This window comes from Pygocentrus nattereri, chromosome 8 (assembly GCF_015220715.1).
Source record: "Pygocentrus nattereri isolate fPygNat1 chromosome 8, fPygNat1.pri, whole genome shotgun sequence".
NCBI classification, from domain to species: Eukaryota; Metazoa; Chordata; class Actinopteri; order Characiformes; family Serrasalmidae; genus Pygocentrus; species Pygocentrus nattereri.
In genome coordinates, this window is record NC_051218.1 from 44733600 (window position 1) to 44757772 (window position 24173).

General features: G+C 41.3%; 1 protein-coding gene across 4 annotated transcripts in view; it reads right to left on the minus strand.

The window, feature by feature from the left end:
- The window catches only part of nlgn3a (neuroligin 3a), a 224196-nt gene that overhangs the window by 174508 nt on the left and 25515 nt on the right, over nt 1-24173 (minus strand). Inside the window, exon 2 of one of the 4 annotated variants that reach the window (XM_017712533.2) lies at nt 9043-9107. The exons of the other annotated variants lie outside the window; for them this stretch is intronic. The gene's annotated coding sequence lies outside the window, so the exon portion shown is untranslated. The remainder of the gene's footprint in view (nt 1-9042; nt 9108-24173) is intronic. 4 annotated transcript variants of the gene reach the window in all.

Below are 24173 nucleotides of genomic sequence, written 5' to 3' on the forward strand. Positions count from 1 at the left end.
GGAGGAAAGCTGGAATTTGAGGCTGGAAAAGGTGACCGTAAATGATTTATAATGTATCGTCGCCCCATATGGAGGTGGGGCGGGGGGTGGGGGTGTGATGTTAACCACCTGGGAGAGGCAATATGAATATTCCTTGATGTGCACTTATCACGGCACCACACTTCTCCCCTTCGCTCAAAGCCTGCCAGTATATCCCTCCGCCTCATACATGGGACTCATCATCTACACTCACTTATCTCCCTCGACAAACAGCCAGGGAGGGAGTGCAGGGCACTCATGGAGAGCAAGGCTCGGCCGAGTCCCACATCCCACTTGAGCACAGGAAACAGGGCTTCAATGCTATCTCCTCTGTATACTCAACAGTCGGTAAATATTTAGTTTTTTCCTCCAAAGCCGGGGCACATCTTGTTCAATAAACTGAGAGATGCTCAGATGCAAAGTATTGATTGGTTTTTGCAGAAATCTCAGAATAAGTTATTAACTTGGGAATTATTTCAGCGATCAAAGCAACCAGCATAGTCATTCCGACTAAGCTTCCACTTAATTTAGTACGTTAACTGCTGACATTTGAAAATGATGAGCAACGCTGTGTCAAACGGCAGCTTATGTCAAAAAATATTACACTGTTCTGCGCTCATATCAGAAGTCAATGGCACGAAAAGCACATTAAAGGCTGTACTTACCGTTGGCCCGGCTAATCACTGCAAAATATTATTGGCCGTGTTAATGGCCTCACAGCTGTGCTGTATTTACTAAGATGAATTATGCAATTGAATTGGAGTGTGATTCAACCTCTGGTGTTTCGCTCGGTATTAATCTGCAGGAGTGCAGCCCTCGCTCCATAAACATGGCACAGGAGCAAAATGCACAGTCGCCATTCCTCAAAATCAACAGCGGGTTCACGGCACCCGTGTGGCGACACCAGGGTGATGTCATGTGACTGGTGGCACGGTGACGGTGGTCACCTCAGATCGTGAGAGCCTGCTGAATTCCCAGCTGGAATGGAGCAAACGGGAGTTCTCTCCAATCAGCTCTCATCGCGCCTAGAAAGTATTGATCGTCTCGCTGGCTTGGCCTTGTGGCTGCTCATAAATAAAGGGCAGAGGCAAACTGCACAGGCTGAGAGGGGTTATTAGTGACTAATAGAAGACTGTGCTCCTGTATGTATATGTCATTACGTGCCCTCCTCCTCCTTCCCTCTCTCAAAGCGCGTCAAACCCAAATGGTCCCCTTCTGCTGTTTACCCAGATTAGGATGCAACAGATATGAACACTTTGTCACTGATAGTGATGCTGATTTAAAACGCACTCAGAAGTTTGAGCTAAACAGAATTTTGTTCACTGATATGACCGACAGCTCTGTCAGATAACGGTCAGCTCACAAATGCAAAACTTCTTAACCTCAAATGAGCATCAGAGGCGCGGGGGGGCGGGGGGGGGGGGGGGTTGTTGGAGCATTGAGTTTGCTGGTTTCAGTTGATTAGATTATTTTTCATTGTGTACATTTGGCAGATGCTCCTATCCAGAGTGAAGTGTGACGTACAGCAACCTATTCCAGCAACTGAGCATGATTAGAAAACATTCCATAGAGGTTGTCCTGATTGTATAGTTATGCCCTCTTTCAGCGATATATATATATATATATATATATATATATATATATATATATATATATATATCGCAGTCGTCAGAACAAAATGGGGTATCTTCTTTTTTTTCATATTTAAGCATAATTTGAACATACATGTTGCCATTTACATTGTATGTAAATTTCATGATGAATGGACCAAAAGAAATGACCCAGAATGACTTAGAAAAAAGTCTGGTTCATTGACCTATATTAAAATTAATGTAGGTTTTTTCCTTCTCTTGTAAAGTTACCATTTTGGATATATATATATATATTTATACACACACACACACACACACACACACACACACACACACACACACACACAAAAACACACACATATACATATATATATATATATATATATATATATATATACACATACATATATATACATATATATATATATATATATATATATATATATACACACATACATATATATATATATATATATATATATATATATATATATATATATATATATATATATATATAAAATAGTATGTTTGATTTTTTATTACATGTAATTTTCATACTTTAAGGACAGTAAAATTGGGATTTTCTATTATATATATATATTATATATATTACAACAGACTTAAATGACTAAAACAATATATATATATATATATATAATGTGATAAATTAAACTTTTTCTAACAATGCATTAGATATGGGTTCATTCAATTTGAAGAATTTCTTCAAGTGAGCTCAGAGACCATATGGACCCAATGAAATGTAACGTTTCTGATGCATTGCCTCCTGCACGCAGTTCCCTTCACAGAACGAGTTATATCATATTAATCACATCCTGAAAAGTCAGTTTGATTTAATACTGATAGAGTTTGGTGTTTAAATTAGGGCCACTGGATATATAAATATACATAAATGGGTAAAATAGTGTGCCTCTGATAACCAAAAAAAGCTTTTGTGCACAGTAAGGCTGATATGTGTACAGAAATATATACATTCTTAAAATGCAGATTTATCATGATGTTAAGAGCAAACAGTGTGGTGGTAACATGTTTGCTCATCATAAAGGAGGATTAGCAGTGAGTCTTACCGCTTGTGCAAAGTGAGAAGTTGACACATTTTCCTCTCATTTAGACATGAATTTCAATGTTTTTGCAATCCCTTCCCAATGCATGGAGGGTGGGTTTAGCTTATAATCTAAATTTAAATACAAAATAAATTCACATTTTGACATGTTCCAATTGTAATTGCAGTTTATATCACTTTTAATTTCACTTACTGATTTTTTCCTAGTCAAAATGTAAGATTCACTAGAGGAATTTTAATATTCACATGTAAACTGAACCCCTGAGATCAAGAAAAATAAAAATAAAAGCTAAAGCAGCTTGCCTTGTTACTGAAATCAGACTTTCAGCATGTTAATTCTGCTTTGAACCAAAAATGACCACGTGTTAAACTTTAATTCATGTTACTAAAAAATGTTACTGCAATTATAAAGAATAGGAAAAAGCCTTGAATTCTTACCAATGAAAAATTAAATGCTAAAATATAATTCCTACAACTAGAAGTAACATTTTAAGATGTTATTTTTTCAGTATACATTATAACATTTTTTCATAAAAACCATCTGTTTAAAAGTTAAAAGCCTCTTTACCAAACAACTTACTACTATTATTATATAATAGTAGATATTATATAGTAGATATAATAGATATTGGTTTTCTTTATTTCTTTGTTCATATTCATTTCAGCAGCCAACTGGAGCTTCACTTGGCATAGGCGTGTCTTTCAAATGACATTATACATATGAACTTTGATTGGCTCTTGACTAGGACACCAGTAGAAATACCGTAGTGTTGTAAAGTGTTAAAATACCGGTGTGATAATCACCATCACGATGATTTTACGTATAGCTCTTATTCGTAGCACTGTTACTTCCCAGTCTTATGAATCTGGCCCATTATTTCTTATAAAGTTCCTTATGATGATGCATATTTGTTGTGACAGAGCCATTACTGCTTCACACATTTTACCATACAGCTTACGCATTTTATAGACAAAACTGAGAATGGTCAATAAGTAAAATACATCAGAGGAGTTTTGAACTGTGTAAGAGTGGGTTCTGTATCTATCTGTTTGCCCCTCAGAGAGCAAGATTCAAGCCAGGTGTGGGGAAGTATTCGTTACGTGCTGCAATATGTTTTCTGTGGAAACTCAAATCATGATAATAAAAATATGATTTATTGTGGAGCTCTAGGTCAGATGTACAAATTTTGCCTATAGGTGTAACAGAAGTGAGCAGGTGGTAGAGGCACAAAATTGTCTAATATGTCTTTATATGCTGCAGCATTAACATTACACTTCAATAGAACTAAGGAGCAGAGCCTACAACCTGAAAAACAGCCCCAGACCATTATCCCTCCTCCACCAAACTTTACTGTTGGGACTATGCATTCTGGTAGGTAGTGCTCTCCTGGCATCCACCAAACCCACATGAAGTGTAATTGACCCAGTGAAGTGTAATTCATTACTCTAGAGAACAGATTTCCACTGCTCCTGACCTCAGTGGTTGCATACTTTTATGCACTATGCACATCAACACTGTGAGTTGGTGTGGTCTACCACATTGCGGCTGAGCTGCTGTTGCACTTAGAAGCTACAACTTCACAATAATAGTACTTACAGTTGACTGGGGCAGATCTAGGAAGGCAGAAACATCACAAACGGATTGACAGTGCCACATTTAAAGCCGATGAACTCTTCATTATACTGTTAATCTATGGAGATTCTACGGCTGTGTGCTTAATTTTACACACATTAGCGATGAGCATGGCTGAAAGACCTAAACTGGATAATTAGGAGGGGTGTCCGCATACTTTTGGCCATATAGTATATATCAGTCAGGCACTTATTACAACTTTCTCTTCTATAATACAACGCTGTGCGATGCCACACAGAGAGGAAAGCTATGTTATGTCTGACGCACGTCTCAGCAGCACCTAAAACTCGGGCACAGTGGTGAAAAGTTGAGCATCCTGACTACTGAGAGGAGAGTGCTATTGAGGGCACCTGTGATTGCTGCTCCTGTAACATAGCTCTCCAGCACTAAAGCTGCTCCCAATGAGAGTTTCCCAAGGCCAACAATAACAGCTACTAGCCATCGCATTCTGCACTTCTCTGTGAATTGCAGAGCACTTTAATTTGAAGGGTCCACACTCTGAAGAAAACAGCCGATGTTAAGTCTCTAGTGTACACGTGTAGTGGATGATGTATATATGAGGAGCCGATTTAAAACATTCCAAAGGTTTGGTACTTTCCTATATCAAATGAAGAGGATTACAAAGGGGAATTGAACTAGTGATACGTGTAAAGAAAGCAAAATTACTTACTGGCAACTGTTAGCCCACCAGGCCGCTATCTGCTTTTGCAGTCATTTGTGTCTATAGTAGGTGCGTTTCTCATTTTCCCTGTATTACACACACTGTCCCTGTATTACACACACGGTCCCTGTATTACACACACTGTGAAACACATTCCAAGGCTTTTAGGTAATGGTTTATATCCTGTAGCCATGCTGTGGTATTTTTTTTAACATAACGTATTCAGTGTTCAAAGCTAATGTTCACGTAGGGCTTGCAGAACATATAGCCTTCCACACACAAACAGCAGAGGTTCTCATTTGCCTAAGGACCATTTTTTAAGTTAAAAAGTAATTATGGACTTTGAAAAAACTGGGTTGAACCTTGCTGTGAGCACTTCTGTAACACCTATTAATCATAACTTAGATTCCAGCTGGCAGCAAAATGGCGCAACGTACACGGTTTGTTAGTGGGAAGGAAATGATGAAAAGCAATGAGCGAGAGGAAACCCGGCTGAGGAGTCTCAAACTATTACAGCGGTGTTCCCGTCGCTGTCTGCACATTTCAGATGTTTAAGTTCCTCCAAAGGCAAGATCTCAGCAATCAGCAATGACTCGCCCTCAAAATGCCATAGTGCTCCCTCTACCCCCGCCTCAGAGAAAGCTGCCGGCCATGATGAACGGCACTGCACCATATTTAATCAAAGAGATTGGCATGTTGCACAAAGAATAAGCATTTGGGAAATGTCAAAATACAGTCGGCCATTCCAAATAATCCTGGCAGGGGAGACTGGGCTGCAGAAAACAGCCGATGCAGTCATTATTGCATTGCTTGGGCTTTGGCATAATATCAAGGACAAATCAGTGCCGCCCCGTGGAGCTGTGATCACCGCACCAGCTCAGTTTAAGCAGGGACAGAAGGGGGGGGGGGGGGCAAGGAGCTGACCATCGTTATCCTTCACTATCACCGGGAACACAGGTTGCATGGAAAGCTGCGAATGCACAAAGTGTGAAAAACAAAACAAATTCTTGTGAAAATGTCAGCAGCATCCAGCGGAACAGACCGACCCAGTGCAAGCACGCGGTTCAACGTCAGCGCAGCAGCGTAAAACTTTGGGAGAGTCTGTTCAACATAAATGATGAACTAACCTAACTTTGTGTAAATAGAGCTCAATATAGAAATATGTCCACATATGCAGTCGAGACTGACGCGGCTTTTTTCTGAATTTCTACAAACACCATTTCATTTTATAGTAAATGAGTTTGGGCTGGTTTATGTTTATGAACAGACGCCTACAGATCAACATAGTAAAGGAGCTCATCTGTGATCCTGAGTTTAAAGCCGGTTTTTATTCAACTTAAACTTGGAACTAAGTTGTAAATAAATCTGAAACTGAAACTTTGCTTGTGTGTAAAAAGTGATTTCAGAGCCACTCGGTTCTCCCTGATGGAAACTGTTTTACTCAAGTTGGAGGTCTAAATGGAGGAACTTCTACTTTTACTGGAGGAATATTTTACCCTATGTGTCTCTACTTTAACTCAGATACATGGTTTGTGAACTTCGTCCACCCCTGAGAACTGTGCATGCAGTGTAGCTGCCTTTTAATGTCAGCATTGATTTTCTGTACACCAGGAGGAGGCTGCTAGTGTTGCTACCCAAAGCATAATGTAGTCACGTACAAAAAAAAATAATGCAAATACAGTGTTGGCTTAGGGCCAAGACTCGGTTTTATTCACCAGAAAAATGTTACTTAAAGTGCCCTTTTATGCATTTATGCTTTTTGCCTAATTCCATGAACCAGTGTTCTGTTTCTCACATAATTTAACGCATTATGATCAGGAAAGAACAGGGATATTAGTTCGTAGAGGTGAAGGTTAATGTACCTCAAAATGATAATTTGAATCCTGTTCAACGTCAAAAAAAACCCCCCAGAAAACCTCAGGTGTTGACTGCCTGCGCTCCAGAGGGAACCGGCTTTCCTCACTCGTCTGCTTTGAATACCATTTTCTTCTAATATCCTTTTTCCCATTCCACTTAAGTCAACTGCCATCTGGAATATCACAACAAATACTACAACCTTTATGCTGACATCAAAGGGCAAATCCATTTACAGCCATAAAATCATTCCAAATTACACCTGCGATATTACAACAAATGTTTAATGGTCTAATATGTCTTGATAAGCTGCAGCATTAACATTACGCTTCAATAGAACTAAGGAGCAGAGCCCAAACCCTGAAAAACAGCCCCAAACCGTCATCCCTCCTCCACCAAACTTCACTGTTTGGGACTATGCATTCTGGTAGGTATTGTTCTTCTGGAATCCACCAGATGTGTCACACTGCCAGATAGTCAGCTGTGATTCATCACTCCAGAGAACAGATTTCCACTGAACCAGACCTCAGTGGCAGCGCACTTTACGCCACTCCAGCCGACGCTTGGCATTGCACATAGTGATCTTAGGCTTGTGTGAAGCTGCTCAGCCAGTGAGACCCATTTCATGAAGCTAACAACACATGGTTCTTGCATGAAGCTACTGATACACAGTTCTTATGTTGCTCCCAGAGACAATCTGGAACTCCGTAGTGAGTAAGAAGAGGCCAGACTGTGAGTTGGTGTGGTCTACCGCATTGTTGTTGCTCTTAGAAGCTACAACTTCACAATAATACTTACAGTTGACTGGGGAAGATCTAGCAAGGCAGGCATTTCATAAATTGACTGACAGTAACAGTGCCACGTTTAAAGTCACTGAATTCATTATACCGTTTATCTATGGAGATTCTCTGGCTGTGTGCTTGATTTTACGCACGTTAGCAATGGGTATGGCTGAAAGACCTACACCGAATAATTTGGAGGGGTGTCCACATACTTTTGGCCATATAGTGTATCCCAGGGTTTCAGCCATGTGAACCAGCTTTCCTCACTCGTCTGCTTTGAATGCCATTTTCATCTAACATCCTTATTTCCCCATTCCACTTAAGTCAACTGCCATCTGGAATATCACAACAAATACTGCAACCTCTATGCTGACATCAAAGGGCAAATCCATTTACAGCCATAAAATCATATCTTATTAAACTTTAGACAATTACCACCTGTAATATTACAATAAATGTTTGCGCTAACGTCACGGTGCAAATCATTCACAGATAGAAAATCATTAAGTGTTTCACAAAATGAAACAAAAAACCTAATTAGTGCCTGACTTAAACACTTGGGGAGCTAAAATCAGTTAAAGGAAATAAATCTCTTGCTCACCACCACATTAATGCTGGTAGTGGCTCAAAGGGAACCAACTCTTGCATGATAGTCCCTGGGTAGGATATTTTAAGTAGCTAATAAGTCACAACTACTCAGGGGACCCTTTTAAAAAACCACAGGGGTCATTCTTGAACATTTACCCACGATCCTCCTGTGTAAATACGTCTAAGTGTTAGAAATGGCAGGCTCATGAATTAAGAGCATTCTGTGTAAAAGCAAAATCACAAAACAACAAAGATGATAAACAGTGTTTTATGTCACTGCTGTTGGAGGAAAACCTCGTATCTCCAAAACGGCGACTTTACAGGAGAAGGAAAAAACCTACTTTACTTTTAATGCAAGTCAATGGAACCAGAATTATTTCCATGTAAATTTGAGCCGTTTCTTTTGGTCCATTCATCACGAGATTTACACACAATGTAAAGAACGAGAGGCATTTTCAAATTATGGCAAAAACTGAAAAACAACAAAAATGGAGATACGAGGTTTTGTGCCAACAGCAGCGATATGCACAGTATATGTACAGACTAAACAGTAAATAAAAATAAACAGTGCTGTGAAAAAGTCAGAGAACACCCTGCATTTATAATATTTTGAAGATAATTATAAGTTCTTCATTTTCAGGAGATATTTCTGGGGATATATTTATGGTCAAAAAAATGCAGAAGCTTTCAAAACTGGGCTTCAAAAAATTATAAAACTACTTTTAACGGCTATGCTGGTCCTAGCAGCCCACTAAATATGTCACCATCAGATAAACAGTACTTAAAACTTTTTTATTTTTGAGTGAGAGGAGAAAAGTAACCTCCATTCTTACTTCAGATGTTCTCTCCATCCTCCACTGGGAGAAGACAACTCAACACAACCAACTTTGGAGTATCCCTGTACAAATGAAACAAGTGTCTTTAAAAGACTGGAAGTTCTAATAAAGGCAAAGGCCAAGTTTAAGCACTGAAAACACAATATTATATATTTATTTGTTGAGGCTTCTGTGTCATTTTTAGTTAAACACATTTTCTGCTTTATTCCTGAAGCTACGAAATTCAGAACTTGTACTTAATTGCTGCCGTGATTGTTTTTTGGCCTCTGCACTGTACTGTACATCTGTTGAACATAATCCCTCTATAAATACATCTAAATAAATATAAATGTATAATATAAAATCACAATAGCAGCTTTCTCATGCTATATAGAACCCTTTGAAATCCCCCTTAACGAGCTATATGGGTCATTCTACAGAAATGGCCATTTTTGTGTCCCTAGCATTTACAAATGTGAACTTGAAAAACATGTTAGGGTTACAATTTATTTAGATTTTAAAGTAAAGCAATAAGTTATTTTAACAATTGAGCCTCAATTTATCAATAATGGTTTATAAATTAATCATATAAAATTCCAGTCCTCACAGTCATGTGTGAAGGCTGAGGCCACATTTTGGAGAAAAACAACATGTTTTTAGGCAATTTCAACTACAATAATCTCTACATGACTATGGAATATATAAATTAAATGACAAAGAAAACAAATAAATATTATAAAATCTATAATGAAAGTCGCCCAGGAGTCGAGTCACTGGTGTTACTGCACAACAAAAAAACTCTTATTTTGAAATAAAAGTCACGCCGATGACGTCACTCGACCTCCTCTGACCCGTTTTCTGAGGATCTATGGAGAAAAGCTCATGGTGAGTCCACTGCGTCTCTCAGTTCTCAGAGATCTTCTCATTCAGCTCATGATCTCATATGGAGCTTTTAGCTGACGTCACTGGTGCGACCGACTTTATTCTGAGCTAATTGTGAAAAAATAGAACAGAAATGGATTAAATTCCATATTTTAGTGGACGTTCCGTGATGGACAGCGTGCGGTTTGATGGTCTTTTGATGGTGTTTCCTTTATCATGTGTAACACCAGTGACGGTCAGTAACACCAGTGACACCTAAGGATAGACAGAAAAGTGGACGTTGCTGTAGAATGAGCCAAATACCAGGTTATTGATCATGGATACACAATAACAACAATAAAAGGCTGAAGAAGAAGAAGACGACGAAGAGGGCAACTTAAGCATTGTTGGAATGTCAAGCCTATAAAGAAACCACTAGAGGTTCTACAAAGAACCACTGGAGTATTGTAACAGTCTTCCAGTTGTCATGGTTATAATTCATAAACAACTGTCTTTATTAAAGAGCCTTTCTGAAAGTGTACATGCAGTAATTTACATAAACTGGATTAAATACAGAGGGAGGCAGCAGCTCTGGTGGCGGGGAGCTACCGCTGATCCATTCGCTCCACACTTAAAACTGAAATGTGCTCCATTAAGCATGACTTAATTTATCTAAGCTATAACTAGAAGTACGTTCATGTGATGCCGAATTAGGTCACATATTCGGATGATGTAACAAAATATAAGCCCACTGCCTTTTTTTCACAGCATTCCCAGATTCTCACTCCTAATTAATGAGGCCACCATCCCTCCTCCTTGCTCTGTAACAGATAGAAAAACTGCTATCTGCTGATTATGATGTTGGAAGGCCTTTGGGACGTACTATACCCTTGGCCTAAATAAGCACAATATTCTCGGGTAAAAAAGCAGAAAGAGGGACATTCATTAGATGTCACACTATGGAATATCTTGCAGCTAATTAAGTGTGTTTTGGAGAGATGCCACAAAGGCCACGTTTCATAATGAATCCTCCTCCAGCTGACAGCCTTGACAGCTCCATGCAGCATGAGATCAAAAGTAGGCTGTGGAATCGGGTGCCACTCATCTGAAACCGTTCCAGTGAGACTGTCTGACGACCCTCGATGCCACGTATGCTGACACAGACAGGGCTGGCGAGGTGGATGTCAGTGTCTGAAGGTGTATTGCCGTGAATGCCGCCACTGCTTTGTCTTTCACGTGGCTGTGTTCCTGCCTCATTCGCTTTAATTATGATTCTGGGTGGGAACTTTTGGCTGTTTTTTGGCTGGACTTACAGCATCGATGAAAGCTAAACATCATGCATGGTTGATCCATCATTATAGAATAAGTCGATTTTTATTCTAATAGCATCCAGCAAAATTGCAACGAAAAACAGTAGAGCACTGTTCTGCGCAGGTCACTGCGAAAGGCACAGCTTGTACAGCTTTTTCTTTATACCAATCAAACTAAGTGAGGAGCATTCAGATTAGATGTGTTTTTAGACATTTTTTCATAATCTGAATGATACGTTAGTCCAGGGGTCGGCAAAACACGACTCTTTTACTGCTCTGTTGCAGCTCCACAGCTGAATTAGGTTTGTAGGTAAAAATAAAGTAAAATGAAGCTCTGCTGATCCTACAACACAGTTTAACAGTAAATGGTCTTAAACGCTGGAGTTAATGTAGAACTGCTGATTCACCCTTTAACCCTGAAGATCAGCCCAGACGGCTGGTCACCATAGCAACACAGACAACAGTCTCGCCCAGCTAGTAGATAACGAAACGGCAAAGAGAGAGATTTAAGATGGACATCGATAATTTGGAGATTAGTGTTTATAGTCACTCCAGCTGGTTTCCTGATAGGTTTAACCTGCAACAAGAAACTGATGAATGATAAAAAGTCATTTTTCATTCATTTAAGGTGGAACGGGAAAATTCGAACAAGAACAAGGTGGCGAATGAGAAGCGACTTCAGCCCCGTAAAAAGTTCAAATGAGAGACATTTCATGAGAAACTGTTCTACTTTTGCTGAAAAGTTTCCTGCCGGAGATGCGAGAAAAGCAGCTGTAGCTGAGCTGAAGCTCAAAGCGGAGCAAAGTAAGTCTTTCATTTATATTTTAATCCTAGACGAGTACGCCAGCACATACTGAGACCGACTCACAGCCAGGAGGGTGAAACTGATATAAAATGTTGTGAAACATAGAATTTTTGTTGAAAGGACAAAACAGCTCTTCCTAACCTTTGGGTTGAGACCCCTGTTCAATACATAACGTGTGTCACTGTTCATGTCGAGTCTCAAGCAGAGATACAGCACTCAAGAACTTCTCCACTACAGGTTTGATATCACTGGACCACCAGACTGTAGAGAGTTTATGGAATGATGGAAAAAAAAAAAACAGACAGCAGCCAAAGTGCAAAGTGTAAATAAAAATAATGATAAAAATAAAAAAAAATATTCAAAAACACAAATAAAACAAAAAAGATCATTAAAAAAAGTGCTTTCGGTTTTAGCCAGGACTTTTCATGTTGGTGCATCGCAAGTTTTACAAAACTTTTTGCAGTTGTTTTGTTTATATTAGATTTATTTCAATTAAACTATCCAGCTTATTCCTGCGCCCACGAGTGGCTTACGGACAGAATCTCCAGAGAAGAGTGCACAGTCTTATTTGTTAAATGCTGATGATTTTCTAACACAATACAAACGTGAGAATAAATGAAAATGTAAATCTTTATTATTAGGATGCTTAAATGATTCAGCGCCAATGGGCTTCATTCATTTGTGCATAAGAATATATTTCTTCTTAAAACCCACTTATGCAGTTCTGCTGAAGATTCCGGCTCACCGGGTGTTCTCGTATTCGGGATTTGTTCTCCGGTAGGAACAGAACCTACGCACAGTCATCTACGCACAGGATCTTTCTCAAGAACACACTTAAAGATTTTGATGAAGGCCCAGTGATCGTAATTGATCTGTCAGGACCCCTGAACCTGCGCGAGAGAAATCCTTTCATTCTGTTTACAGCCGACAAAAATGACTAATTTTTGTCGCTAATTTACTAATTTACAAATTTTTACGTTAATAAAGTTATTTCCTTTTAATCATAATCACCATAAAGCTTGGAATGCTGTTCACACTCTCAAGTACAGGCATACAAGCATAAAGCAAAGGCTTGAAATAGCAGCGGTATTTTCTCTAGTTTAAAGTTTTAGTCTAGTTTTTAAGACTGGAATACGTCAAACGGTTGCACGCGTATAAAACTACGTGTCAGCGCAGTTCTTGCCGAATGACGTAAGCTGACGGTGATAATGTGGACGTTATATTTCAGTCATGCGCAACAAAACGTTTTTTTTTTTGCATAAGTATGTGGTTTTATTGGCTTGGCTGGCAGCAAAAACAGCCTCCAATGATCTCCAGTTATAAAAATAAACAGGCCGATTGTTTTGTTTTTTGTTGTTGTTTTGTTTACAGTGAATCGCTGCTCAGGTTTCACAGCCGTTGTGGCAACATGTGCTCTGATGTTTCGAACAAGCCACGTAGTCGGAGGGAGGTTTCTGCACTGATCTGCAACCTGGGTCCTCTGAAGAGATGATAACTTTGAGGATAAAATACCTTTCATGCTCTTCACTCGGATTCATGGGGCTGAATTACCAGTAATTTGCTCTGCTTTCAACCTAGTAAGCTTAGCGGTGCAATGTACTCATGCAGATGGCTGATCTTTGGGCTCCATTTCAAATTAAATTGTTTGTTTGCTTTGTGTGTCTCCACCTCGGTATGGCTTTGTTTGCTCTGGCAGCATTATTATTCTGAAACATAAGCCTTATTTTTCAGCAGTCTGGTGCCTGGAATCAGCACGGCTGCGAAGACGGCTATTGGAGCCCATCTTCACAAACTCGCTGATTGACCTTTTAGTAAGGGGCTCCTCAAAAGCAGATCTGACTGGTGCACATCTGAATAGCTGCCCTTGGAAAAAAAAAATGACCCAGATGTTAACTGTAAAATTAGAGCGCTATTAATAGCCTGATGTGTCTTGGCATTTGCAGTCGACCTAGCATGACCACATTAACGTGCTGACAGAAAAATACGGCGCACGCAGACGCGAGTGCAGCGTTAATTCCGTCTGCCGTCTGATGTTCAGTGGTGTCGACAGAAAGAACACTGGCTGCTCACAAATGTATCAAACACAGGCAACAGAAAAACAACAACAACGCTGCTTTTTTCACTTTTAACCTGACCACTGAAATGAGCTACAGTGAACAACGGGTTACTAGACAATTAGTCCAGATCGGGGGTCTCAAACCGACAGAGACAGCTTCATCAGCCTATTTACAATTCATTTGTAGGTTTGGTTTGCCGGCGAGGCACCGTGCCAGGTTACCCAACAAAAGCTACTTAAAATGCGCTCAGACTGATGCTTGTGTGGTTAAACTTTAAAGTAGAGAGGAATCATCTCAGTGAAAACTTGATGGAGCATGTGCGCTGCAACTTGAGCAGGAGCGACTGTCTAATATTCTGATTTAGACGGAGAGTTAGTTCCGCCTGCCTCGGTGGATTCATTCCTGACCCACAGCATGTCAGAATTAAGAAATGAATCAAACTGTCTAACGAATCCACTGAGAACGCAAACTGAACCGCTCGGCTTTGGAAACAACACGACGTTCAGCAGAGTCCTGTAACCTGCTACTGTTAAATGAGTTTACTGGATTTCATTTAGCTTGATTGATTTAAAACACTCACTGCTGCCGGAAGAAATAACATCTACATTTTTTGTCTTTCTCCAGTTTTTGACATAATTTGAAAATACGTGTTACCCTTTATAATTGTGTGAGTTTTACAATGAACGGACCAGCAGAAACGGCCCAAAGTGACTTGGGAAAGACGTCTGGTTCCACTGACTTACGTTAAAAGTAAAGGGGTTTTTTTACTTTTCCTGTACAGTCATCATTTTTGAGATACGAGGTTTTCTTCTGACAATAGCAATATATTTAATACGTGGCTTTTTTTTTAGAAAAAAATGCTGTGAGTGTTAAAATCTAAGACTTGGCAAATGATTCACTGTTAATGGAAATGGGAAACGGTGCTGTTTGGTTCCTCCACTGTCCTGTGTTGGCCGACGCAGACGCGTTCGAACAGCTTGACCTGCAGCAAAACAACAGCGGGAAAAAAAGGTGGAACTATTTCGCAGTTTCTATAATCTCAGATAAAACACCCAAAACACTCCTCTACAGATTTGACAACGCTTTGAGATCCAACAATCAGTCTACAAGAAGAACACGACAGACAATTTCTGTAGCCTCGTCTTTTAAAATGATGAAAAAAAGGACCGAGCAAAATCGGAAAGTATGACTAAAGAATGAATTCAGTGCCTTGGATGACCGACTGTATTCTGCTGTCGACGAAGATGGATTTTGTGACACATTTTTTTGATTGTCAGCTCGATTTTGTCCTATTGAAAGCAGATTATATCAATATTCAACACACACACACACACACACACACACACACACACCCACACACCCACACACACATCTAAGCCGCTCCTCCCTGAGGGCCGCGGGGGGTGCTGGAGCCTATCCCAGCTGTCATTGGATACACCCTGGACAGGTCGCCAGTCCATTGAAGGGCCAACATTCAATATAAAAATCATTTTAACTACATTATATTTGTTTATGTTAAGTATGTTTATTCAAAAGCATAAATAAATTGGCCAGATGTCTTATTTTAATTTCAGACAGGAAATGTCGTTCTGGTGTGTGGCTCACTACTTTTATAATATTAATAATATTTCATTAGATTTGATAATAGTAGTAGATAACATTGGTTTGCAGTGACAGACGAGCAGCTTATTATTGTAAGCTTATAAATACAATAAATACTGTTATGTATTTAAAATGCACACTTAGAAAAAAAAAGCACTTTTTTCCTTGATGTTTTTTAACGAGTCCCTATTGAAGAGAACCACCTGGACAGCGGCCCCCAGCTAATGTAAGTTTGACATCTCTTGTCTACGTCATTCTTGGAATTGATGTGGAACAGGTTCTGGAAAGCCCTGCAGAGTGACGACGCCACAGCCTATACGCCCATTGATTTTGGGTCAACAGCCAGGAAGGTAGAAGCAATTAACATCACGCAAACTGAGAATCACATTAAGGTGCATCGACTTCGATTGCAGAAATCAAAACAGTGTCGCTCGCACTCAAAAAAGAATGACATTTCGCTTTGATGCATAGCAAACATCAAAAAGGGCCCAGAGCAGGGCAGGATAAGATGGCCATTTACATGCAAATGACCTACAGTAGCAGGAAGCCAGACAGAGATTGAAAAGAAATTTGCAGTGTCAATATGTGTTCGGGAACAGGCTTGAATCTTAAACCTGTTACTCATCAGTGGGAAGGGAATATGTCAGTGTGCGTCTGTATACACAGGAATATTTCATTCCTCACCTTCACAGAACGAAGGGGGTCTGGGGAGGAGCAAGTCTGCATAGACAACAGAGTAATACATGGATAGAAGTCTTCAGGGAAGGGGGGTAAAAAGACGCCGTCATGAGTTAATATGGATATAATTAACTTCATATATACTAAGCAGACAACAGATTTCAGTACGGAACAGCACAGAAGAGGATTCATTACGGCAAATGAATTAATGGACATTTTGAATGGAGGCACTAGATACAATAATTATATAAAAGATTCAGCCGAACACACAATATGACTCTGGTATTAAGAGATATTATCTATTGTGACTGGCTGCTGTTCTGAAGGTTCCCACAAATGAATCGACAGTAATTTGTCTACGTGCCTCCCCGCGGAGCACATACATGGTTCCTGCATCTCGCTCATTCCTCGTTATTTCATTTGATCCGTCAGTACAGATGTCTGCATCTGAATTGTACAAAGCCAGGAACGTCGTGAGCTGCATACGAATGAGTCTCCCAGCCTTCTCATTTCCCTCCTCAAGGTGCCGGCGATTTTATTTATTAGGAGCATTTCATTCGGAATCAGAGGCTAATATGCATCTCGCCGCACTTCGCTCCGAGTAACAGCGTTCCTATCCAAACAGTGCTCGCGTCTTGGAGGAGATACTCCTTGGGAGAATCCATCTTTGCAGAGACAAATAACCTTGACAAGCTTTTATCATCACAAACCAGAACTTGCTTACAAACAACGTCAAACGGCTGCGGATTAAAAAAAAAAAAGAAAAGCGGGGTAAAAGTGAAAAAGTGTAGCACATAATCCCGAGAAAAAGGTAAATAGCGCTGTGCATTTAAAAACGGCTCCATCGGGGGGTAAAGCCTCCATCAGGGATGTTAGCCAGTGGATTTAGTGGAGATGGAAGGGGATTACTGGACTGATATCAATCATCCCAGCTGAACCAACACCTTATTTAGACATATCAGATGCATTGGCCGCACGCTAGTTTAGATCCAGCCGAGCTTCCAATGCCGCAGTTGGATTTTGTAGCTGCCCCCAGACCTCTCGAAAAGGTTAATCTGAAATTAATACGTCCTCTGCAATAGCGGGGATTCAGAACCACTGGCGGGCAACAGGGCCGGGCCGGGGTGGGTGTGTGGAGTGGGCAAGTGTGCCAACGGGCGGATTTGAGAGCTCCTTTGCGCCTGCCTTCGCTCCAACCGTGTACTCCGCTCAGCTGTCTAGGGAAAAGGCTGCTGTTGTTTTCTTGTGGAGGACCAGCCAACACATCAAGGCCTTTCTTCTGAGATAGCTCCAGCTCCAGCTCCAGCTCCAGCCTCGAGCTGAGACAACATTCAGTAATGATCTCGCCCAGTACGCCATGACAGCCACAGCGAGTGGCGCAAATTTGCCTTATTAAAAATAACGGGCTCTGACTTAGTGTGGGCGCCCAGCTGAATGACGGGAAACGCAGTTTTCAGGGAAATAGTGTTTTCTGAAAGAAAGCAAGCGGCATAGGAAGATGACCACTGCGCACCCCTCCTCCACCACCTCGGCACAGCTGGGTAGAAGCGCTTCCTCTCTATTTGGCTTTTCTAATCCCGTCTGAAAGCCTGTCTCGGATGTGGGTCTTCTTCCTAAATTGGCTTGAGGCCGGTGTGATTGATTAAAGTACTGTAACCCAGCTTTATCGGACTGTCTTGAACCCAGAGGTTCTGCCAAATCTATTAGGTAATGCATCCCTTGTCATTGCTCCGTTGGGCTTTTTTTTTGTCTGAAGGGGTTGGAACAACGGGGATTAGATATACTGTCCTACGAGGACAGAAGACAAAACCAGTGCGGTATAGGGTGGCTGTGGCTCCTGTGGTATTGCACTCCTACATTGCTTCCAGATAAAGGTTAGTCAACTCACCAAGCACCTAACTTAGTACAATGACGAGCTCTGACAAGATTAGCTTAACAGAGTGCAGTGATGTGATCATCAAAAGACAAAAAAAACAAGAAGAGCGGAGCTGCTGTGCTAATGAACAGACGCAGTGAAGGAGGCTCTGCTCGACTCCATGACGGTAGGACACAAAGCCATTGGTCAGTTTAAACCAGGGGTCTTTAATTAAAGTTCAAAGTCCAGTTAGAGATAATATTCTCAATCAAAGGTCCAAAACATTGTAACGTCTAACTTGCATCATGACTTGGTGCCATATAGTGTTTACTGAAGTAGCCGAGTAGGAATATCAGCATCTTATACAGTCAAACAACTGAATATCAGATCAAATAAAGTCCAGTTCGGTCAGATTTCACCAACATTTACTGTCAGTTTTCTCTTTTTAGATCACGTCATGTGGAATAACTTCCCTCTGACTCACTTTCTTCTCTGACTGCTGTTTCTCTCCTCGACCCTCCCCTGTGTGGCGTCACTCACTCGAGTCTCAGAGCTCATCGTAATGCACAGATCTGATTGGCTGAGTAGCGTCACGTGGGATATTTACAGCGCATGTGATTGGTCTGTGAGTCTCCGGGCCGCTAAAGCTACCGCAAAGGCTAGAAAAGCTACAGCAATTAAAACAGAACCACCCCGACGAAAATCAATTATTCTCCATAATTTATCGGTTATAGGTTCAGGTCCGCACAGGACAGCGTCTGGGCCCGGACTCGGACCGCCAATTAATGACCTCTGGTTTAAACATTCAGCCCTGGTATATTCACACTTGACATACACTGTGTGATTTTAGCCTGTTTTAAAACATACACAGCCAAGTCTACAATATGAGTGGAGACATGTAGGCCAGCGAAAGTCCATCTACGCTATAAGTCTAAAACCCCTGCACAGTACTGGAATCACAACATACCGGCAGATGGGTGCTCAAAAATTTATCAGCATTGGACAGAAGTTTAAATTTGATCAATATTTCAAACAAATAATTGATTACAGATCTGCGGTACTCTGGAAGAGCAAAACGTTTAGGCGTTGCTGCTCTACGGTGAACAAATGTCTGCATTTGAGTCATTTTACTGCAACTGTAAGCCTATAGAAATGCTAATCCAAAGCCACGATTTCCAACTTCTACATATTATAAACATTTACATATCGGTATTGGTATCAGCATCGGCCCACAATTCCCATATTGGCACATTCCTAAAAGATAGCGAGTCTGGTAGACAGGATGGATAAGAGAACTTGCGCTAAACGACAGGATATATTTTCTACATGTTTCTCGTGTGGCAGCAGTGCAGAAATCCTATCTCTGGAACTAACACACAGATCCCTTATCTAGTCGAATCAGTCATAAACGTTACAGATGCCCTGTGGATCAAGGACAGGAGATGTTAAAGGATGTTGTAGAGCAAATCTTATTTTAAGGTAAGAAATGGTCATTACGCTGCAACAGAGCACACATAACGGCCATCAAACTGCGGGAGTGGCACTGTTATGACTGCTGAGTCTGGAGTGCTGGTTCCTGCTCTTAGGACCGTCTGCTGCAGGTCATTATTCAAACACACATACACAAAAGCACAGTTCTGCAGCGATCACAAGTAGAGTCAGACACCCATAAGGCTCTCAGATGCAGCAGCCAGCTGCGGTCATCCAAGGTCAGAGTGTCCGGCGCCACAGAAGTCGGTCAGATTTGCATCTACTCCCATCCTGCCTTACACCGCACCTTAAGCACCACACAGTCAACACAGTACTTGACTCCAGCTTCAGCCTACAGTTGTACCATGAAGCACATTCTATGTGGCACACATGTGCGCACCGGGAGATGGACTTTAACTGAAGTGTCCAACGTCCAACGTGGTGTGGATTTATTTCACAGCTGAGGTTCTGAGGCTTGACTCTGGACAACACTGGTGACAATGGGATACAGCAGAGATTAAACCATCCTAAACATAGTTTACCCAATTTTGTCAGTAGCTAGAGATTACAGTGACATGATAAAGATTCTGTAACATCAAAGTAACATCAGATAGCTTGTCAAATGTCTACAGCTCACTAAAGTTCTAGCACATCTCAGAGGAGACTTGGAGTAACGCACTGAACAAATCATTACTGGAGCCAGAATTCTTTGAAAAGGAAGAGTGGAGCCACAATTTAAAAAGGAACCAAGTTTAAATTCAGTAGCAGTTCGAGTCAATCTTGTTCCTCTTTTCACAAGGCTGACGTTTTCACCAGCTGCTTATTCGATTTCACAATTCCACCGTAAATAATGTAGCATGTACCTTAATCATGTATCTTCGGCGCCAAAATGAACTCCAGTGACTTTTACGGTGGAACAGAAATTTTGCATCAGTAGCTGGCAAATATGAAGCCAACTTCAGTTTTATCCTCTTCCAGAACGCTCTGTGAAAAATATTATTTATTTTCAGATTTTGTTTTCTTTTCTTCTATTGTTTCTAACCACTGGAACACTAATTATGAACAAATTGTATAGTGGGCTGCACTGGACAGGACAAAATGACAATGTTTTATATCTAGAGTTTGTGCTTACAGTGGAAGGTGAGCAGCACTGGCATTGGTCAAAGCCTGATAATAAAACAAACCTATACACTCTTCCATCAAACGTCCCTTGAGCCAAAAATACAGGTGAAAAATGCAGAGCTGAAGAGTCTGCAAGCATTTTGACTGCCAGAATCATTGGCCAAGAACCACTCCTAGATGTACTGGAGTCAAAGAATCGATTCTTCTGGAATCGACTCCCCATCATTAATTTGGCTACGTTCACATTACAAGCCTCGTTGCTCAGAGTTTTTGCTCAGATCCGGTCTGACTCACTTTCTTCTCTGACTGCTGTTTCTCTCCTCGACCCTCCCCTGTGTGGCGTCACTCACTCGAGTCTCAGAGCTCATCGTAATGCACAGATCTGATTGGCTGAGTAGCGTCACGTGGGATATTTACAGCGCATGTGATTGGTCTGTGAGTCTCCGGGCCGCTAAAGCTACCGCAAAGGCTAGAAAAGCTACAGCAATTAAAACAGAACCACCCCGACGAAAATCAATTATTCTCCATAATTTATCGGTTATAGGTTCAGGTCCGCACAGGACAGCGTCTGGGCCCGGACTCGGACCGCCAATTAATGACCTCTGGTTTAAACATTCAGCCCTGGTATATTCACACTTGACATACACTGTGTCTCTCTGACTTGACGGTTCACATTCGTTTAGGTCAGTGACTCAAATCTGTCATTGAAGTGACGAACCAGCCTGAACTGACCCTCATGAGCTCCTCCTACTCAGCAACGTCACGTGACTGAATCACTGCATCATCAGCACAAACTAACGAGCAGAACGAGCTTCGCTGAGAAGATCATTAACTCCGATCAGCTCTCAGCTTCGTTATTAGAGCCAGACGGAGGAGAAAAAGGTGAGATGAGCTGCTTTTCCACCGTTTACAGGCTTTAACTTCTGTTCGGCGCTGTTGCCATGGTAACGCTGAATGATGGTCAATGATGGCAGTGGATAAAAGCACATGAATTCCGATCTGAGCGTCACATTAAGGTCATACGGCCACGAATCGGATACTTATCTGATCTAGGACCACATATGAAAGCGACTCGGATTTGAAAAGATCAGATTTGTGATCCGACAATGATGTGGTCCTCACATCAAGCTGAGAATCCACCACTTAACAGGTGCTACTGATCCAGTAAATGACTGCAATATTTATCAAAGTCCAGCCGTGTCTGATGGTCATAGACAACACAATTTATGGTGCAAAGGAACGTTCCAAAAAGATTAATTCAGCTTCATCTACCTTGGATGGTTGCTCAGCCGAGCTGTTTGAAATGACAAGCGGAGAGCGAGCTTGAGCTGGAATAAGCAAAGTCAAGCTTACATTCTTCTCCCATTTGGAAACACTTCGGCTTCCCAGTCGAGTACAGTATTGGTGAGAAAGGCAGATCACACAGAACAGCGTGCTGAAACGGCTCCGTGCGAAAATCAAATGCTAACACCTCAAATATACAATCTCATTTGTGAAAACTCGAGTCGCAGCAGCTACTTCTCCACACAGAATTCAAGAAGCTGCTATGTGTTGATTGTGAATATGTGAAACAAATAACTGGATTCGTAGGGATGCTTATACCTTCCGATTTGCCCCAAAGCTCGGTTACGGAGAGTCCTGGATTCGGCATTTTGCTGAGAGAGATTGAGCCACACTAGGAAAACGACTGTCACACTTATTACAGCCCGAAGGTGAGAGTCACACAAGGTCTGTTCGTAACTGTAATTTGTAAAGCTCAATTTGTTAAATTTTTAATATACTCTACATATTTTTTTGTTTACCTTTACTATTATGAGCCATAATAATACACATGTGCCAAAATTACTTGTAAAGAAGTCTGGTTCCATTGACTTACATTAAAAGTAACATTACATTAACTTTACATTAAAAGTATGTTTTTCCTTCTCCTGTAAAGTTACAACACTGTGGAGGTACAAGGTTTTGTTTTGACAGCAGCGATATCTATGGATGGATGGATGGATGGATAGATAGATAGACACTACTACATACACAGCATGTAACGAGTAGTCATTGCTACCGCAACCTGCCTTGGACTAGCTGCCCACCTTACATTGAAGTTCTCATAGACTCCTATCTATCACTACAACTAATACTACTACTATTAATATTAGTAGTATAATAACTCTGTAGGTAGTCTGAGCAGAGGAGGACGGGTCCCCCCTTGTGAGCCTTGGTTCCTCCCAAGGTTTCTTCCTCAGCTCTGAGGGAGGTTCTCCTGGCCACTGGCGCCCCTGGCTTGCCCACTGGGGGTTTAACATTCATGTCAAAACTTTGTCTTTACTGGAATTCTGTGAAGCTGCTTTGGGACAACATCAGCTGTAAAAAGTGCCACAAATAAATTTGATTTGATTAGATTTGATCTTTAGCGGCTGATATTTGAGAAACAGGTGTCTATCAGAATGAAGAAGTGCATACACAGTGCGGCCTGTGGTCACTTTTACTAACATACTTCGATTTCAATCACGGTGTGGTGGGTAGCGCTGTCGCCTCACAGCGAGGAGGGCCTGGGTTCGATTCCCCGGCCGGGTGACTGGGGTCCTCTCTGTGTGGAGTCTGCATGTTCTCCCCGTGTCTGCGTGGGTTTCCTCCGGGTTCTCCGGTTTCCTCCCACAGTCCAAAGACATGCAGTCAGGTCGACTGGACATGCTAAATTGCCCCTAGGTGAGGGTGTGAGTGGCTGTCTGTGTCTGTCTGTCTGCCCTGCGATGGACTGGTGACCTGTCCAGGGTGTATCCTGCCTTCCGCCTGAAGACTGCTGGGATAGGCTCCAGCATTCTCCTGCGAACCTGACGGAGAAGCGGCTTAGAAAATGGATGGATGGCCTGCCTTCTGGCATGATACATACCATCAAAGTCAAATGGAAAGGAAATGCGGCTTGAGAAAAACGCACATTTCCAGAGCAGGAGCTGTTCTACTTACACATACACTCACAGCGAAAAGAACAGAGCGCACCTTTAATTACAGATTACCATTGTTTCACTGCGGGTGAGATGTCAAAATTGATTCCTCTTCTGTCCACAGACAGGTTTGCAGATGGAACGCTGTTCTATATTTACTGCACCCAAGGACATTTCTCAACGGGACTGAAAATAAGAACTGACAATGGACCGGACAGTCGCTGCAACGATATGTGATTAAATTCCACGAGAGGCATCCACAGAACAGAGAGGCAGGAAGGTAGTCGCAGAATAATCCTCTTTGCCATTAGTAATGAGTGAAAGCTGCCCAGTGTGCTCCATCGTGACCCAAAGCATTTCATTCCCTTCGTTTAATTGACCTGGAATTATTTCTTTATCAGTCACATAAGCCACAAGTCTAAAAATGGACTTAGCATACTAATTAAAAAT